General features: G+C 41.5%; 1 long non-coding RNA gene across 3 annotated transcripts in view; it reads right to left on the minus strand.

The window, feature by feature from the left end:
* LOC117825475 overlaps positions 1–16,215 on the minus strand; it is a 90,206-nt gene extending 73,991 nt beyond the window's left edge. For 2 of the 3 annotated variants that reach the window (XR_004633849.1, XR_004633850.1), the window contains exons 1-2: positions 15,551–16,215; positions 11,266–11,440 (exon numbers count right to left, since the gene is read on the minus strand). This is a non-coding gene — a long non-coding RNA (uncharacterized LOC117825475). The remainder of the gene's footprint in view (positions 1–11,265; positions 11,441–15,550) is intronic. The other variant, XR_004633851.1, reaches the window with a different exon arrangement.
* Positions 16,216–21,355: the final 5,140 nt, after the last annotated feature.

A 21,355-nucleotide genomic window follows, 5' to 3' on the forward strand; every position in this document is an offset into this window, starting at 1 on the left:
GTCCAGACTGTTTTGAATGGGGCGGCCGAACTGGGGCGCTGACTTATGAATTTGTCTTTTCCCCCATGAATAATTGTCATTTATTTACCCTCTCTGTCACCACTAATTATTTCTGTTACCTGCTAACATTAAATTATCACAAAGATATTATATTCTCGTGTTTATTTTTTCTACTTAACAAAGTATCACAACCACAAACCCACGTATTAATCATGTAAGCTTAATCCTCTGATGACTCAAAAAGATGATGGTTGTTTAAAGTCATCAATGAAAGCACAAAAAAGTGCTAGCAGCCTCTGAAAAGGCAAACAGCCAATCTAACTTTAGGATTTTGGGGGTGGCACCTGGGGTGGTCAATCAGATTTTAAGGGGGGCCCATGCCACCCCTCTGGACACGCCCCTGCACACACCTGGACTCCTTCATCCAGGTCTACTCTCTCCTGCCTGGTACGCTCTGCCAAAGAAAGGCACCTGATCCTCCCATCACAACAGGGCCCCAAGTCACTAGCAAGACTCCTATCCTCTGTAGTCCTCTGGTGGAAGGAATTATGAATTATGATGGATTCATGAATCAACTCCATTTGATCTGTGAAGTCCCTTTCAACCTCCGATGAAAGGTAATAGACCCATCTCTTTTAAGAACACCTCAGCACTGAATGATATTGATTGCTAGTGATGATGTTGATGACAATGAGGATATTGGTGGCATTGCTGTTGTTGATGATAAAATGAAAAGGTCACAAATCAGCTTCGATACACCCTGTGTGTTGCCTCTGTGCTGTTGGCATCTGTGTCCCATGTCACTTAAAGCAGTTTGTGGCACTTACACTCGTTGTTCCATTCAGTCTAGACCCTTGCTTGTGTCGCTTTGGACAAATGCATCTACTAAATGAAACTGTGACATTGTAATTTATATATATGGGGCTGACTTGGCAATGTAAAGACCTGTCAGTGATCCTGTTTGTTAGACGGTCTGACATTGCTTAGACTCTGTTTGGCTGTGTTCATCCTGTGAATCAATCTGAAATATTCTCTTTATTTTTTTTAGTTCACTGTCTGGCAAGAGCTGACCTGGTATGAGAGACAACAGTTCAAATCTTTTTTCCAGGCAAGCATCCACTGCACTGACGTGTCCTTGAGCAAGACATAAAATCCCTGTCTATGTGCTGCTCTATGGATGACTCCACACTTTGACTTGAACAATAAGTGGAAAAATACAGTTTAAACAAAGTTTAATTGAATCTAGCTTGATATTGTGTTGCATGCTTAAGCATTATAATCTGAAAAATTCACCCAAATGGCACCTGAAGCTGTGTTAGCTGCCCACAGATCATCCATGCCCAGTTTTTAAGCTCCACCATCAGACAGAATCGCACTTCAGCCTCCACTGCTTGGTATCATGTGTCATGGCTGAGTGCCATGGACTAATTTTGATGCAAATTTCAGAAGAAAAAGAAGAGGAGTTTGAGGGGTAGAGCATGACGGCCAAACAAGAGTGGACCAACACCCAGCCTTACACATCGATTCAAAGATATACACACATACACACACTGGCTGCCAGTAAACACTAACAAGTCCAGCAGCTCTTCCTGGAACAGCACCATGAAGCAGCTGTGAGTCCCAGCAGAGCCCGACTCTCCCACTCACTGGGCCTCTCACAGGCAAACACACACCCATGCCCTCACACACTGATAAACATACCACACACTCTCACACAAAACCTCACACACACTTCTGTATTGATTTTTCCAACAAGGTTTAAAAAAACCTGCTTTTATATTCTTAATTTAGCTTCTTAACTTTGATTAACCACAGAGAAACTCTCTGTTGAGCAACATTTCAGACCTGATCAAAAAGATTTTCAGGATGAGGAATGTACGAAACTGAGATGTAACCAAGATTGGTAGCTTTTTGAATGTTTGACAAAACTGCAGTGTTTGTGAAACCAGAATGTCCAAAGAAACACCAACAGAGTCATGTGGTAGCTTAAAACATGTTTCACTCAATCTCACTTCCTAGCAGATTATCATCATAACCTCCGGTCCTGCTATTATACCGTTTCACAACTTGACAATACTTTAATCACTGCTCTTAACTATATTGTTGTTTCATTTTTGTTAACTTCTGGAGCTGCAGACTTTCATCAACTCACCAAATCTAATTGTGCTTCTAGATATGGGTTAGATCCAATTGCAACCTTTCCCTAATTTAACCCCTGATGGAGCTAAGTTTGATAAACATGTCTCAGTCTGCTGCAGATTTTCATGACGTCAGATTTGACAGAATTTTCAGCCTTTTTTTTATGTGTCTTTAACTACTTTACATTTTATAGCTTAGGTTTGATGTAACTTGAGCATTTCCTCAGATAGCCCATCTGATTCATGCTGCCCTCACTAAGTTCCAGTCATACCAAGTTGCATAATGCAGGATCTGGTAAGTTACACTACAGTCGACTCATACAGTATGTAACGCTCACACAAAGGTTTCTTCTCACTCCTTAAAATATCTTCGCCATTAATAAACCAACTGTAAACACGCGAAACATACTCTACTAAGAGACTAAGGCAATTCACACGTTCAAATAAACACACTGTCAGTTATTAAGGTCTTTGCACCTAGCAGTCTAAAGTGAGACCTACAATTAGAGCTGTTCTGATTTCACTTTTGATGTGTTGTTCTCAAGATCACACATCCTATAATTCAGCAATCTAATTCCTGCAAGGTTTACAGTCTTTCCCAGTGCTCTGTCATTGCCGCCACAGCCCTGCACCAGTATGGTGCTCAAACTCTCTGTATCGCTACCTCTCAAGCATCCACCTGCAGGCTCTGGCTAAATATCATCCCATCACTCCTGAAACTTCTGCATGTCAAATAAAGATGTGTGGACTGAACTACATTTAAGGAAATTCATTCAGTGTACGGAGGCTGAATTTAAGAGGTGTGTTCTCTGAACAGTGTGAAAACACCTAAAACTCCCTGTTTCTGGCACACACTTGACAGGGCTGATAACGTACAGTTTACCAGATTTCGTGGTTTCCAGATCTTTCCCGTGCCAATGTTGACTCAGTTATTTCGGCCTTCCAAAGATAACCCACCAGAGGTCTGCTGTGTCTGCTATTTTACTCTATGCATAAAACACCTGTTTAATTCACTACAGAATCAGTACATTAATGTTAAAGATGTCAATTAACTGTTTAATCCAACAAGTCTTTTACAGCTCATTTAAGTGTTTTCTGTGCTGCTTGACTTACATGGCTAATCCCGGGTCTTTACTTGAATCATCTAACAACTTAAGCAATTATTCAGCTGCCTTAAATTCCAGTGTTTTTGTGGTTACAGCCTCCTGCTTTTGATAAAAAAAAAAGTCCAGAATTACATCATCCTGTAGGCAAGTTTGGGGATTTTGGGAGCATAACATAATGCAGAAAGGTGTTATAATGCGTCAAGCTCTAAAAACACATGTTTTATATAGTGCATTTACTGGTTAATGTACAGTGATATAAAAGAAAGCGAAAGATGTGACCTGTTTAACTGCAGGGATCACTCCTTTACCACACCAGCCATGTAACTTGCTGACACTTTTAAATGGAAATGTCCCAATGTTTTATTAGAGTGCACAACAGACACAAAGAGGATGTAAGATGCACTGCTGCACTTTCAGTGACACACTTTCCCAGGCTTTGCTCCGGCGTGCGTCTTGCGTCACTACTTCTGGTCTCATGTGGTTTTTCTGCGGTTGCAACTGCTCCAGTTCACAGAGCGAGCATCGAGCTTCTAAAACAGCTCTCATGATCACAGATCCATCCTCACATACTTACTCTCTGTAACATATTAAAAAGCAGCCCTGCTACAGACTACCAATCAGAACAAACACGACTCAGGGAGAGGATGCCAGGCCCAGCATTCCGATCAGGGAAATCTCCTCCAGATTTCCCTGAATGAAGCCACTCGGAAGGCCTTGGGTTCGGACTCTGGCCCAGTCTGGATGTCCTTAGCAGATGCTTCAACAGGAATGCTGGACTCTCACTGTGGTACAGTCTTGTGCTCCAACTCTCCTCCACTCTGATGTGAGCTGCAGCCATTTCATTACATTCCCTCTCTGGCCTATGGGACGCAGAGCTAAAGAGCACAGTGAGTGATGAAATGTGCTCCCCCTCCTCAGAGCCCACAGAGCCCCTCTGCCCTCTGGCCACACTGTATGTGGATCCAAACCTCCAGGGGAAGATAGTCAGTACGCAGTGATGAAACAATCCTTTAACTCTGCGGTTCAGGACCGAAGACAAATGACAAAGTTTAAGTCTGCAGGAGCTTAAGTTTCCCTGCTGCTGAGTTTTTAAGTCTGGATAGAGATGTTAAATTTGGTTTTAGATGATTCAATCTACAAATGAAATGATACCAGGAAGTGGAGCAACTGCCACAGTTTAATCCTGCTGAGCCCTTAACTAGAAAATTATTTTAGCCAATTAATTAATCACTGACTGGACTACAGAAGAGTTTTAGGGCCAGGGATAATAAAAATAATGAGAGGGGGAAGACTTTTTTTCATTATGCACTCTGAGAAAAAAGTCGAGATGTGGAGAATAAAGTCAACATCTCAAGCAAAAAGTGGAGAAACAAGTATGAGAAACAAGTCAACGGTTGCTCAGTGGTTACTTAACACTTCCCCTGTTTCCGGTTCAAAGCTGCTACAATGTATTGTATTTTCAATACGCTGCAGTGCTGGGTCCATCACTGTTTTTAACAGATCAGTCTTTAAAGAATCTTCATTTCTATTTTTTTACAAACTTCATGTGATGGGAAAGGCAAGAAGAGATGACCAAAGTTTATAATTTCAGTTTCATTCTTAAATAACTGAAAACAAAACTTTGATAAAGGTCCCTGATGTTAGCATGAAGCTATTGGCTAATCTGTAAACATATGCTAGTTACGATGCATAATACACGGAATCAGGAAGTAGGAATAGACAGTCTGTGCTCAGTTCATCTCCCTCTGCTGATGTGATTCACTGCACGTAGTACTGTTAGCAAACAGAGGATGGGGATGCTATTTCTGAGCCAGCTGCTCAATCTACAGAAATGTGCTGAATTGTAAGATCGATGGACAACAATGCCGAGAAGAAATATCAAATCTATCCAGGAACAGTTATACTGTAAGTGTGACGTCGCCACTTATCAACAATGGACTTTATTCTTGAAATTGAATTAAAACGTTTTGCTCAGCAGTTCCACTTAACCTATGAAATTGTTTTGCAGATTTATCCTTGTAATTTTGACTTAAGTCTTGAAGTGCATAATAAATTACTTGATTTTTTTGGCTGCTTGGGGGTTGTTCAGTCAACACAAACTGACATATCTTGTATTTCAAAAAATATATATTTTTAATAGCAAATGTTTAAACAATCCAGCTAAACAAAGCAAACTGAATTCCTTGCCATTTTATGTAAAAGTCACTCAACTTTTGTTCTGTCAGCTGTTCAGAACACAGTGGGAAGTGTTGTGCAGCTAATAAAGCAACAGTTGAAAAAATGGAGAAGAGGACAGAAATATTAAAGTTGAATCAAAATGTGGATAGGAGTTAAAATGCTGAGAAGTTTGAAAAACTGCACACATGGAAGCCAATTCTCCATCACTACGCGCCAACCTTTCAAATAATGGATATAATTTGATCAGTTTAACATTCAGGTAAACTCAATAATAATCCAGAGTGAGACAAATTAAGGTAAAAACTTTATCATTTAGTCAGAGAAACAACAACAGCACCCTACGCACACACACACACTCACACACATAACGTGCACAAATCAAGCCCCACCTGCTCTGACAGCAAACACCCATCCAGGATTAACCACAAACTGTTTAACTTGAGTCCTCATCCATGCGTGCTCAGACACACACTTCAGATGAGTATACACAATGACCTCTGTCTTTCGTTAACATCTCCTCTAACCTGAGCGCCCTATCAGACGAGGATGAGCCAGAACTCCGCTAAATGAGCCCACGCACCAACTCACGAGTCTGTCCCCAGCAGTAAAAGGAGCAGTGAGACTGTGCAGTCACCGCTGGTTTATAATCAGTCAAACACAGACGTGTTAGCCCTGTGATCTGCGACACTGTGCTATGCACACTGCACAGAGCCAGCAGCCCATCCAAAGCCCACTCAGCTTTGACACTCTGCCTTGGCTTTTATCTAATTCAGTCAATTTATTCTCATGACCCACAGCAAATCAACGTGACCCTTTCACGAGGCTGTCTAGGCAGAGATACAGGTCCTGCATGAGATGACAGCATGGAATTTAAACATTTCAAACCTGGAAAATGTAATATTCCCTTTTATTCTAACTTGGGCCATACAGGGATTTGCACATTCATCACAGGCACAGCGGAGGGGAACCAATGCAGCTGTGGCATGGTACTTATCATAGTTTATTACTAAGCTGTGTTAAATACTTGATTCTGATTGGTCATTATGGCAACAGTTCGTAGTAATGGGCTGTTGTTTCTTGATAGAAGACCATTTCAATGAAGAACAGGCAGCTGCTAGGCATGCCGCTTGAATCAGAATCTGGCAGACTAACTTTAGGCACATAAAAAAAGAAGGGTAGAAAGAAGTCTGGTCAATTTGACATGGGTTTGTTTACGGTGGAAAAAAACAAGAATTGGATGAAAACAGTGGATATTTGGTGTAAATGTATTGATTTATTATTAATAATAATAATAATAATTAATATAATTAAGTAGCCATGTTAAGCAGGATGATGTATAGGGAGTGGGCTGTTGTCTCTGGATGTCAAGATGGTGAACTCTTTGTATTTTTTAAAGGAAATTAAAGACTTATCTTTCTCATCTGGCTTTACATTTAAAGTAATTTCAACATTTTTATCATTATTTTATCATTCTAATACACACATTTTAATTTTTCTGTGTATTTTGTAATTTTTTTGCTAGATGGATTTTTTGTTTTTGTTTTTTAACATGATTGTATCATTATCTTCTTCCCTATTGTTGCCTGTCATTATTTTATGTACTGGTGTCAACTTCTATTTTTATTGTTGGGCCTTTGCTCCTGTGTGAAGCACTCTGGGCTGCATGCTTTTGTGTATGAAAATGGCTATTTAAATAAAGTTAAGCTGAATTAAGTTGAAATCCACTTTGTGTCTCCTGCGTCATACACAGTACCTGCTTATGTGGATATTAGTATGATTGCGTTAGGTTCTCTGAAGGAATTGATGAGTTAAGGGCTGAGTTTAAATTTCCAACAGGTTTAAAAGTATGATGACAGTGAGAGAGAACAGAGAGAATGTGTGACGACATGTAAAAGTAAACATGGTTAACGCTATAGATTTGAGAAAAAGGAAATAGCAAATAGATCAGAGGATAGCCACCGAGACAAAAGAGCTACTTTATGATGGAAAATCCTTTTTTGTCTGTCAGGTTGATGTTGTCATATGCTTTAGGGTTGATTTAGGTGTTTGGTCTTGTCAGAAGTCGCTGCTGCACTTGTTTGTTTGTGTTGAATATGTGTCCTTCGAGTTATCTGCTTGAGGGAGGGGAATTTTTTAAACAGGAAAACTTGTAGTATGTAGCGTCGCTCTGATGTGCTGATAAAAACTATACACGTGTACAACTCCACATCTTGGAATAAAGTTAAGAGCCTCTCAAGAGGAAAGTGCATGCACACGCACGCACACACATATACACATACACACATACACAAACACACCTACACACACACACACACACACACACACACACACACACACACACACACACATAGACATAATGCATGTTGCAATGTCTGTGAGCTTTGTCTTGTGTGTCAGACTGATTGAGAGAATTGCCTTTTCGTGTGTGTATGATGTGCATTCATGTGTGTGTGAATATGTGTGATTAAGAAAAGAAGGGGGGTTGCAGGTGGCTTGCTCCGGTGTTCTGCCAAGAAAGCAGAATACCCTGGGGTGTGGTGGAATAAATGAGAGAAGGATGGAGGTGAAGGAGAGGAGGAGAAGGAGGAGGAGGAGGGGGGGTGCAGCATGGGCGGAGGGAGAGTGGAGGGGATTTGATTTAGATGGTGGTTATCATAATCGATTAGAAGTTGTTTTCTCTTCAGCCTCAGCGCCCTGTGTCTCTCGCCGGGGCTCGGGTGGGGCTTCCAGAGAAGGGCCCGGCCAGATGACTTCATTGCCATATGGTATCTAACCTCTCAGTCACACTCATTTACAACAATACAGTGCTTACCCATTCTCCCAACACTCCCTTTGTTATGCAGCACTCAGTAATTCTGATAAAGCCGTGCCCGTACACAGCGATCAGTCACCCTGAGGTGGAACAAAAGTCAGAGGCCTCTAACCACAGCCAGCCTCCCTCATGTAGAGCGATCACCTCCTTTAAATGAACTTAAGACATACACTAGTTTCCCATCAATCAGTTTCCTGGTGCTTTCGCAATCTGTTGTGTCTGCAGCAACAGTTTCTGAGGACTGCTTATTCTCATGAGTAATATTTGCTGCTAGTTCTGAAATGTTTGTTCCCTGATGTAGATCCACAGCCAGATAAACATATTTTAGGAGGTCAGGGCAAATGTTTGTTGCGAGGCACTAAATATTCCTGCATGTAGGCAATGCTTTATCAACCATAAAGGGACCCTTGACCTAATTTTGAAAAATCTTATCTTGCTCCTCCTATTTTAGTCAGTTCATTTTCATATGTGTTCACAATTCTGCTTTTTTTTTTTTTTTGCAAGGAGTGAGATTAGAAGTTCAAAACCACCCACACACACAGTGGCATTAGTTCAGAGTTTCAGCAGTTCTGCAATATTCATTTGCAGTGAAAACCAAATTGAACCAAAGATGGATAAAGTCAACATGTTTAATAGCTTGCAGCCACGAATTCTGCTGGTGTATTGGTTTAAAAGGTGACCCTGTCAGCTGATGACTTCCTTCTCTCAGGCAAACAGCTTTAGTTTTTCATTAAAGCCATATCTAATAACTTTATTTTGATATCAAACTAAAAAAATTGAAACTAGGATGTGTTTGTGAAGGCTTTTCATGTGTTTTAACAGCAGCTGCAAACATGTCAACCAAGTCGCTGGATGAATTGAGCAAAATGCTAACTGCCAAAAATGTAAAATTTGCTGAAAAGCATATGCATATATATTTGATGCCATAAACTGCGGATAAAGCTAAGTTTCATTGCTCTTCTTTTGTTTTTACTTTAATTAATGTACGTATTTAACATAAAGATACCAACAAATCTTTTAAAACATTCCATTCACTCAAAGCTGTAGCTAAGTTGTAGTTTGCTTCCTATAGCATGGAACAAGCCGCTAAACAAGGTAAAACAAGAAATATCTAGACGCACCTCCCAAATGAACTTACTTACACTTTAATAGTGACTGTTTGCATGTTTGAAACGAAGATATCGATAAACTGTTTGAAACTTTATGATCAAAGTAAAGCTGCAGCCAGGAGCTAGTTAGCTTGCCTTTTTTCCGAAACTAGCAAAATAGTTTTTGACATTTTAATACATATAAGAGAGGAGCATAAGAGTGAAAAGTTGTGCTTTATGGAAGAATGTTAGTAGCTTGATCTGGCTACACTGCTCAGCAGGTTTATAATGATTGAGTGAATTTAAACTGTTTTGTTGCAGTAGTGTAAGTCTTGCTGAGACAAAGAATTACTTCAATGAATTCATGCTAATGGTTAATTTTCAGTCAGTGTACTTGTTCTTTTAGGCCTGAGTAAAGTCGCCCACTCCGCCTGGAGAGCAGGCCGAGAAAACAATTTAAAAGTCAATCCTGTCTTTGGAGGATTTTGTGATTTAGTGTCTCTGTTTATTTCGTCAGAGCCTCTACCATCCAGCTGGCTGCTGGCTTCCTTTCAACAGCCGCTCAAGAGTGTTATCTTCATGATACAAGAGTGTTTACACCAAACAAATAAAACCACATAATTGCACAGCGCAAAGTATACCTGGATATGACCAGGGCCATGAAGCTCATCCAAATTCCAGCAATGGCCTCAAACTGCCGTCAGAACCCCAAACCAAAAGTTGAGGCATCACATTTTTCTGTAATTACTGTGTTTGAAAGCAAATGTTGCCTCTATAGAAGTCAATGGGATTAGGGGTTATGGTAGGCTGTGTATATTGACAACAGTATGGAGAGAGGGAAGAGAGTGAAGCTTTAAATATCATAGTGAGCCAGCGAACTCTTGCTGGTGACGGCATAAAATATGGGATGCATTACGGAAGTGACTGAGTTGAAGAGGACGACACAAACAAACACATAAATTTACCACAGACAGACAGACACATAGATGATTGTGGAGACATGCAGGCACCCTCTGCCACGGCTATCTCTCTACATCTGCCTCTCCCTCTCTTTCTCCCTCTATCACACCATCTCTGCAACCTTAACCCTCACTTCCTTGGCATTGCTCCCTCTGCCCTTTTCCGCCCAAAATCATCTGTCTTCAGTTTCCGTCTCCAGTGCCCAGAGTAGACCGGGTCCCACTCCCTCCAGTCCATCTTCCTTCTCCTTTTGTTTTCCAGCCTGAGGCCCAGAGAGAGGCAGAGAAAGTATTTGCCCTGTCTCTCCCTCTCTCTTGGCCGCTCTATAAAGGTTAGTGAGAGCATGGTGTGGGTGTTGGTGTCTCAGGGTGAATTATGGGTACTACAGCCAGGGGACCCCAGAAAGAAGCGAGTGAGTGTACTGTTGGGAGAGGGATGAAAGAGAAAGAGAAAAAGAGAGAGAGGGAGGGAGGGCAATTTAAGGGTTCAGAATGCCAAGTGCTGATGTGTTTGTTTTCCATCACTGCTGTTCCGGGCAATGACAGAGAGAGAAAACAAACGGCAACACTGATATATTACATACAGACTTTCAACTCTATTCTCAGAGCAATAAGTCTAAAATGAAAGTGTCGGACTGATCGCCAAAACTCTTATCTCTTCAAATCAAATCTTCACACAGGAGATCTTGGAAGGAGATAGTCAACCTCAGAACAATAATTATAGTTTTTTTCTCACAGGAAGGAATAAAGAAACCCAAACAACGTATATTAAAGCCTGAAACTGTGTCATCACAGCAGACTCATCTCCACATTCAGTAAACATGCCGTGCAGATGCTGAAACATGAACAGAATGGTGGTGTCGCTAACATTAGCCATCACCATGCATATTCACAGCATGGCCTCTGTTCAAAACTTGTATCCTTGCAGCACTGTCTGTCACATTTTTACACTGTGCAGCGGTGCTTTATGCTAAGTGTGAATACCTGTCTTTATAAGGTAGTGTGTTGCTCTGGCTGCGTGCAGAGACAACTCCAGGCATGCTGGTTCGTCTGGCACAAGTGCTGTAAGGTAACGTATGGGATGGACTGGAGGGTGGAGGATTCAGGGATGGGGAGAGAGGATGACAGCTTGGCTCTATCAGCTTGAGGACATGAGCTGCTGGATAAAGAGAAAAAGGAAATAAATTAATGGATGCTTTATGCTTTCAAACTTAGTTTTCTCTTTGAGTTAGCCTCGACTTTGGGAAGATTCTGAATTGAACACGCCAGCTCTTTGTTTGTATAATTTAGCAAACAAACTTCAGTCATTGCAAACTTTGAGTATCGTTCAAACCCACGCAACTTAATTTTAAATTGTAGCATGACCACAACATTTTCAAGGAAACCATCAATTCATGCTGAATTATTAAAATCGTGCAAAAATGAAGGCAAAAGCTTTTGCATCTTATGTTTGAATAATCCAAATGTAGCTTCTTTTTGTAAGTTAGATTTTTAGGGGATTTTTTATACCTGTATTTATTAAGGATAGAATTATGTACAGAGCAGGAAACTAGAATAGGGAGTTGGGATGGACATGCATGAAAGGGAATCGACCAGGCCGTCTGCTTAAGAGCTAGCCTCTGTACATGGGGTGCATGACTTAACCATGAGACCAAAATTGAGAATATTGAAAAATATGTGTGGACACCCTCATTTTGCTTAGTGGGTGATGAAAATGGGACAAACTGTATATTCTGAGGATAAGGGCCTGTGTCCACCAACTGCATTGTTTGTGCTAGTGTTGCTCACAAAATCAATGAGTTCAGTTTTTTCAGGGTTTAGCATCCTATACACAAAAAAGTCCCTGGCATCTGCTTTTGGAATGCAACTGTCATTTCTCCTTAACTGACCAATCAAAATCAAGAAGGGGCAGGACTTTTGATATCACCTTTGTCAACAAGAACAGCAGAGAAAAAGCTCTTTTTTAGAGGGTTCAATTTTCATGCCTACAGCTGCTGCTGATACGAGAACACAAATCCTTTCCATTGTTTTTACATTCTCTTTGTAAAATGTTGTTGACTGCAAATATTTCAGCTTTCAGAGGGATTCAAAACAGATGGAACAGACACTACCAAGGGAAGTGGAAGTACTGTTACCTATAGTAACAGCAAGCACTGGTGATAAGCTCTCTGAAATTGAGGTCAATTAGTGCTGCCAGCACAAAAAGCACTTGGTGGACACAGGCCCTTAAAGAGAAGTGAAAACAAAAAAAAGTCAATGTGACAAGGAGACAGAGGTAGGGGAAGACCCCCAGCGGCCCACACAGACCCAACCTGTGTGCTGTCTGACCCGCAGCATTTCTCATGAATGGAAGGAAATTGTCTCTTGAAAAAAAGTCTATTTTAAAATCATGAGTAATAATAATAATAGAATCACGTCAGCTTCTGAAAGCAGGACAACAGTGTACATGACACAATACAGAAGGAGGGAGCGTGAAAAGGACAAGATAGAAAAGGTAAAACGACAACAAGAGTGGTTTATTTTATCAGCCTTTAATAAATATCTGACAGATTTCCTAAGGAAATATCGCAGATCACATGTAAAATAGTTTAAGACTGATGTCAACTGCAGCAACATATGAAATCTATTAGCGAGGAGCCACAGCAGACGCAGGGTGAGAGGGAGCGAGAGAGCACCAGAGTAACACACAGAGAGCGAGAGAGTGAGAGAGGGGGAGAGAGAGAATGAGCGAGCGAGCGCTGCTGAAAGTCATGCAGGAGAAAAAATCTCACAGCCTTTCCAAATTCTTCGAGAGGTAAAAAAGTCAGCCAAGACGCAAAATCAGAAAAAGGAGGGGAGAAAAAAAGAAGAACAGAAGCACATGCCCGCGCACACACACACACACACATATGCATTCACACACACATACACACACTCTTAAGCACTGATCTCCACATCCTGCTGGGTTCAGGGCCAGCAGTGAAACGAGTGCCCAGACACTGCTGCCAGCCCCAGGGAGGGATGGAGAATGGAGACAACACACACTCTCTCACACACACACACACTCATAGAAAAACAGAGGAAAAGAGAAAGAAAATGAGGAAAGAAAAAGGTTGGCAGCATGAGGAGAAGCCTGCCAAGAGTGCTACCATCTGTAAAATAGCATGACTTCAGGGCAATCTCCTGAAACCTGCCTCTTCATTCTCTGCAACCTCTTCACCTTCTATTGTTTACCTGAAAATTAAACCTCACTGTCATCAAGTTTCCCCTCTTTGGAGCTGATGCGTGCCTGTGTTTGTAATTGTGAATGAAACTAACATTTTTTCAATTAAAGTGCAGAATCCATGACAAGCAAAGTGAACTGTACAAAACAGAGGGGTTGTTTTTTCTTCTTCTCGCACATGCCGGTGAGTCTACATGCAAAACACATGTAATTATATCTGCGCGGATGCTCATCAGTTTTTAGACACAGATAGTGAAAGCCACACAGGCAGTTGCTGAATCTCAAGATGGTTAACACACACACACATATAACCTCTCAACCCCCCCACACACACACGCAGAGTGGTGGTTCCGTATTTTGGAAAGAGGAACTTGCACTGGCTCACTGGTGCCAGTATGTCTGTGGCAGTGTGGCAGCCATGGTGTTCCGCCACCCTCACCCTCGCTCTTCACCAAGACCCAAACCACAAACCAATACCCACAAGCCAAAGAGGCCTGGATGAATATACCCACACACACATGCACATACACACACACATGCACACCTCACACACACAGTCAACCAACCACACATACCAAGTAAAGAGGTAGAGTTCTGGAAAATGAGAATGAGTGAGGTTTCTGTCTCTCTCTGTCTTCTCTTCCCCCCCTTTTAATCATCCGTGCCTGAAAGGGCACACAGAGTTCAGCAGGGACACAGAGGCAGTAGGCGGGGACATGCCGCTACAGAGATGAGCAACAGCCTCACTATACACTACATTGCACAGCCTGGGAAACAGAGGTGATGACTGGTCTGAGATACGTCTGTCACAAGGGCATAGGTTAGGGTGTGTGTGTTTGTGTAGAAGTGTATTAGTCAGGAAGCATTAAGATAGAGAAAAACTGATGCAGTCTGTATCTTCGATATGTCCTTGTGTGTCTCCTTTGTGGTGAGAGGGGACATATTAAGGGATTGTTGCTTGTTAATAACGCCTTAAATTTTTTATACAACCACATGGGGGCGCTCAAATGAGGAATACCTAAAGTATATGCATAACAGCTTAAGATGAATGCAATAACAGCAGTAAGTAAATCTATACAAATCTATATGTCCTGACTGCTTTGACTGCTTTTCTGGTAAAAGTCCTGATATTTGCCTCTTCACGACCCAGCTCACATGACGTGACCAAAAGAAAAAAGAAAAACATGGTTCAACTTAATGATGCAAAAATGTGTATTACAAAAGTTATGTTAATAATAATAATAATTAATAATGTAATCATTATAATGTACAAAAGAATGATATTTGTTTTTATCAATTACTCTGTTTTGGCTGTTGGCAGAGAAAATGATGTGGGGTGCGAAGTGTGACTAGGAAAAACAAAACATAACAGCAAACAAAGACATGATTTTGCTTTGAACAAAAACAAGGAGGGTATGAGAGAGGGAGAGAAAGTATTAAAGAGGGAGAGAGAGAGAGAGAGAGAGAGAGAGAGAGCAGGTTGTCTGCTAGATCTTAATGACACCTGGAAAACTGGACAGGAACCAGCGTTGTCGTCAAGTCACCAAACTTTGGATCTGAGTCAAGTCTCGGATGCTCAGTTTTCAAGTCAGGGACGAGTCTAGATCACTGAAGAAGAATTCGAGTCGAGTCCTCATTATGAATGTTATAACTTGTTTTCAGGCGGACGGCTGTTTCACTTCAAACTATTCATTGAATGTATGAACCTTGGCTGTCTGTCTGGGACCTTTTGGATGTGTAGAAAATACATTTCAGTCATTAACATGAGTTTGACTGATACTGTCAGATGGGTCTGGAGATATGAATTATCATTGAAGTATCAGCGCTGTCATACATAAACGCAGTTCTCTTAATGAGGTGACTGCACACACTGCACATTGTTTCTGATGTGGTGGGATCACTGCAGGTGTCATATAAAGTCAAAAAATACATTCAACTCATCCGCTGTTCGTCAGAATTTTAACTAACCAAACATTTTAGACCAAGTGATTGAGCCACTTTAGTTGCTAATGCACATGTTAGCTTGCAAACAGTAACATGCTAGGATAACTTTAGCATCACACTTACTCTTCTGTGTGCACCCTGGAGAGATGTCCGCTTAGACCTGAGTACTGCAACACCACCAGGTACCACCAGGTGTGGCCTGGTCCTACAGCAACCTGTGAGGCAAGCACTGTGCAAAAGGTTACACTATAGCATCTGCAACCCTTTATTTTGAAGGAGCAAAGGATGTTCAATATTGTATCTACAAAGGACTTTTATTTTGAAGGGACAAAAACAGGATCCACAGAGGCCCACCTGCACATCCCCTCAGTCAGTGATGCAGCCGAACGGAGGAGACGTCTCTTTTCCCCTCACCTTCATCCTTTTCTCTTCCCATCCCTTTTCACAGTTTTTGAGTGCGTCCATAAGATTGTGAGTAGTTTTAGTCATAGTTTAGTCACAAGTTTGCAGTAGTAGTTCTATACCATCATTTATGTTCATATATTGTGTGGTATAGAGAAAGTTTATAGTTAATTGATTGGTGCCACTATGTCTAACATGCAGCATGAGCATGCAGGGTCCACTTAGGGACCGACAGCATTTTCTTGTGTTCTATGTCTGTGTGTGTGTATGTGAGATAGAGGTAGTGGCTGTCATTATGATAATTTGTTGATTGTCCCTTGAAAAGTAGAGTGTATTTTAGCTTTGTTCATTGTATTTCATAGATTATAATCATATAGAGTATCTAATTCAGTTGTTATCATTTGTACAGACTTTATGTTTATATATATTTTATTCTTTTCTTCAGAAAACACCACACAGCTTCACAAACACCTATGTTCACACACCTTCAATTTCATATTCACCATCAAGAGTAAAGATTACTGTCAAAGACAATAAAAGGAGTGGAAATCAAAAGAGAGTGTGTCACCTCGAATATCTTTTCATCTACACCATCCATGTTCTGACCGGACAAACTGTGAAGATTGCAACCCTACAGATAAAATCACCAGCAAAGAGTTAATCTCCCTGAGGTCTCAAGTGGGGCATCTAGTACACCACCACCTCTTTTACAAACACAGAGAGAGAGCTGTCACAGCCACAACTTGAAGATAAGTAGGTGATGTATAAGTTCTCACAGTACAAGAGTTTGTGCAAAACAACCCTTTTAGCATCTTTGAAACTGTTAGTAAGTGTGTAAGTGAAAGACTTTTTAATTTTGGAGTTTGGGTTTATAAGTGTACACATTTTAAATATGATTTTTTTACATATTTTAATACCTGCAATAAAGAGATGTTTCATATTTACTTTGTGTATCTAATGTTCTATAAGGAAAATCAGACCTTCTCAGTAATGTGAGCTGTCTGATAAATAGAGTGGTGCTGAAACGTCATCCTCTTTGATCTGTTATGCAGTAGAATATTTAGTCTTCCGAACATATCTTGAAATAAAACATTCAAGCACTTAATCAAAAGAAAACAAACTTCAACAACTGTAGTTTTTAATCTGTACATTTATCAAGAGCTCTCAAAGGTTGAAACTGGCCCAGAGTGTTGGTCTGTCAAATCAAACACAATTCAAAATATTTGAGCATGAATTCCTCATTGCTGTTGCTGAAGGACAAATATAGTAAAGCAAAGAGAACAGTAATTGAGAATACGAGAGTAAACTAAGTAACTTTCTTTCTCTGCTTGGTGTGTGAACATATTTATAAAAAGCTGAGCAGAATAAACCCCACCTGCAGCACAAGCATCATTTCACTGCAGAGAGGAACAGAGTGTTCACGACCCGAGGTGTCCTTTACATCTTACACCCAGAACTTCACATCTCACCATGCAGTGTGTATGCGTGTGAGAGTGTGTAGACTAAGTGTTGAAGGTTAGGGTTCCTGTATGTGTTCCCCTAAGTTGTGTAATGGCCCAGCGGAGTAGAAAGTGATGAGAAGCCGGTGTTGGAGCCCACAGCAGGCCCTTATATGGAGTGTTGGAGCTGTTTTCTCTCCTCTGCGCTGTCTTGCTTCTCTCCAGAAGTGCTACAAGGTCGGAAGAGAAGAGGACATCCTTCCAAGTCAACATATTTACATATTTGCAGCGATGTGGGGATATTCAGACGAGTGTTGGCAGGCGAGGCAGTGGTCAGCAAGGACAGCTGAGAGTGGACATCTGGGCTAAGGCCTTGGCTGCATCTCACTCCCTAACCCTTATCGCAGAATCGCTTACACTACAGTTGACAGCTTTGTACGGTTCATTGGACACCTTAAGATTTTATCTTTAATGAAAACTTAGAATGAACTTGTACATGCAGAGCCAGCCTTAATATACGATCATAATCATTAACATATTGTGACGCTAGATGGCATATATTACCGGTATGTTTGATCCCAAGTTTTACATCAAAAGAGATGCTCCCTTGATCAACACACCAGATTATTACACGTTTCTAAATATTCTATATATCACTGGGCAGTGGCCCCAGGAAAGTGCCCTGGGGAACCCCTAATCTTCGTCTTCAACACACAACTCCACCCACACACACATTTTCCCTTTTGTCTTTCTTTTTTTTTACCCTTGCCCTTTTCTCTCACCCCCATAGCTCTTTCTTAGGAACAGAGCACCATGTTTCTCTTGGCAGAACTCTGCAAGCTGTCCCTGCGTGCCTGAAAAACCAGCGTTCTCCCCCTCGCCCCTGCAGCCAACGCGCACATTTCTCACATTTTCTGCCTGCTCTCTGTGAACAGTTCAACTTCAGCCCTCCTCACATCATCCAAGCTCTCAGGCAATGCAGGACAGGGTGGGACAGATACGTCCTGTCACTTACATTACATCCACATCCTCCCTGTCTGTCTTTCTCTGTCTCCAAAGTCTCCCAATAATTCACTTTCACTCTCTCCAAATCCCTCTCTCTGGTGGCTACTCACCATTTTCTGCTCAGTCTGAGTGAGCCAGCTGAGTGCAGGTGTGTGCGTGTGTATGTGTTACTGTAGTTTGATGAGGAAAAGCTGCTAATATGAAAGTGTGTGAGCTCACCGGGAGGAAACCGGGTGTCTGGCAGGCACTGTCTCACAGACATGTGTCAGTTTAGGGGCACACAGATGTCTCAGCCAATTTAGGAACTGACTCTTAGATAAATCCAGCCGCACAGGTGGAAGGTACAACACATGTCGAATGCAGGATGTGGTGTACTCGCTGCAATAATTAGGGCAACCTTAAAAATGTGAATGGATTACACATTAAACACACAAAAACACTTGAGATGAACTGATTCAAACAACTGGGACTGAATCCATTTTCCTTCAACAACAGAGGATGGATGTTTAACCTCTATCCCACACACCGGGCTGTTTGGCAGCAGATCACCATTTGTATTTATTATTTAATTTATTTCTTCTAGACTTTAATTTAAGCTTTATTTCCTCTGTGAGTCTGGGGTCTGAGCATTGCTACATAAATGAAATGTTCTCAGAAAAAAGGAAGAAGGAGGAGAGGGGGAGAAAAGAAGGAGGAGGACAGGGGAGGAAAAAAAGTGCAGCCTGTCTCTTGGGTGCCCTTTTTGCCATCCCATTTCCTATGCATCTGGTCTGTGTTTGTGCGGGGAGGGAGAGGAGGGAGCAGAAGGGGGACGGCCGTCTGGGGCCGATTAATAACCAGTGATTTATAGGAACTTTTATAGAATAATACAATAAAAATGTGTGCGTACGTGTGTGAGAGTGCATGTGTGTGTGCCTGCGTTTGTATGTGTGCTCGCAGTGGTGAGAGTGTGCAACACAATGCTTTTCTAATTCTGGGGAATCAAAAACAAATTATCGGGAAAAAACACAGACCCTGCTCAGGATAAATTGGGCACAGATGGAGGCAGGAAATAAAAACGAATGAGGAGAAGACACTCGGAGAGGACAGGGGGACCATGAGGGAAGAAGAAGAAATAAGGGTTACCAGAGAGAGTGACAGAGCGAGGGCAGGACAGGGTGAGGATGTGATGGAGAGAGGTAGAGGAGAGGGAAGAGAGAGAGAGAGAGAGAGAGGGCTGGAGAAACGACAAGAGGAGAGAGGGTGAGCAAAAGGACAGGGATGATGTGGAGGAAGAGAGGAGAGTGGGAGGAGAAGGATCAGGGGAGTTCCCATGCCCTGTGCAAAGGAAATGGGCTTAAGAGAGGGAGTTAGCGTGTGTGTACTGTGTGTACTGCATGTGTGTGTATGTGCGTGAGCGGGCAATGAGATGAGCAGACCCCTCTCTGGCACAGAGCTGCACTTCCTTGCCAAAGTGCAATCTGCCCCCCTCAAAATCCCTGTTCATCCATATCCATTCACATCACTCTCACACACACACACAAACACACACATTTGCTGCTGGTAAAGGGATGCGCCTCGTCATGTCACACCCACATGGCTTTTACATTTAACCCATACGACCTGATGGTACATCGCTACAAGGTGCAATGGCTCTATGAGGTTAAACAGTATGTGTAAAGAAGTGGGTAGCTCTGAAATGCATTAGAGTAATATTAATATAACAGAGCTTTAAGTTTTGCATATGTTGCCTTAAAGGCATGATAATGGTTTTTGAAGTGGGGTTGTAAGAGGTAATTATCTGTAGTAAGTGTACTACGTATAGTGGATGATGTTAAGCAAAGTCCTTGTTTGGAGAAGGCAGCTAATTGCAACCTAAGCTGTGTACCCCTGCAGACAGTTTATGAGGAACACAGACTTTCACCACCTAAAAGTCTTATATTTGAAAAACATTTAGTTTAAGTGTACAATATTTTTTAAAGGTGTCTTACTGCTTCACCTTGGCTTTAGCCCTTTTTTCCATCCATACAACGGCCTTGTGTTCTTTCGCTTGCTGTGCAGTGTACTTTGCTGTATTTTAGCTGTGTAAGTTAGCAATATCATGGCCAGAGCAGACTGAAATCAAACAGCTTTTCTAAAAATATCATAGTTGGTGCTTGCTTGTGTTTTCCCAGACTGTTCAACTGTAAACATCAACACTCCACCTGCAACTCTGAGACTGCATTAGTCATTTTTCTGGAAAGGAATATACAAAACCGATCCCAATTAATCCAGCGGCATGTTTGCTTAGGAGTTCTGCTGTACCTAACCATTGGGACAGCTAGCACTAAATAACCAAAATGAATGAAACGACTCACCAACCAATCACAGAGGTTTCCCCCCAACTCTCTGTAAACCAGTCTCTCAACTTCAACTATCCCTTAAAGTAACCTTTTTGTATGAGTGCACCTACTTTTTCCAGGGAATTTGGTATCACTTTAGACAAATATGTAAATATTACCACTACATATTTAAACAGCAGCCAATACAGTAAATAGTGGACCTCATGATGACTTGTAAATTATTTTTCAAATAAGCAAAATATCATTAGAAGATTCAGAGAATCTGGAGAAATATCTGCACAAAAGGGACAAGGCCAAAAAACAATACTGGGTGGCTATGATATTCAGGCATTCTAGAAGCACAGTGGAAATCACTGCATCGGCTCAAAATCACCTCCAAATACCAATCTGTGAACAGTTTTTGGAAATCATGGATACCACATCAGCTGGCACAAAGTGGAGACCCAACACATTGTCCCAACTTTTTTGGAATTGGGGTTGTAGATTAAGTTATTTAAAACGTAAAATACAAGGTATATAGTGCACAAAATTCTCTCTCTCAAAAAAATATAGCATGATGTAATCAGAAATGCAGTGTGTGTTGAAGTACATTTGACGGTGACACACAGTCTGTCATAGTGTCAGGTGTCTTTAACTGTTCTGATGAAATGAGTGGGAGCTATTTTTGTCACAGGATGATCCAGAGTTGGGTAGCTCTGTGCGCTCTGACTCTGCTCTGTGACTGGACAGTGGGAGCCGCCAACAAGCACTTCCCAGCAGTA

Source organism: Notolabrus celidotus, chromosome 14, assembly GCF_009762535.1.
Source record: "Notolabrus celidotus isolate fNotCel1 chromosome 14, fNotCel1.pri, whole genome shotgun sequence".
NCBI lineage: Eukaryota > Metazoa > Chordata > Actinopteri > Labriformes > Labridae > Notolabrus > Notolabrus celidotus.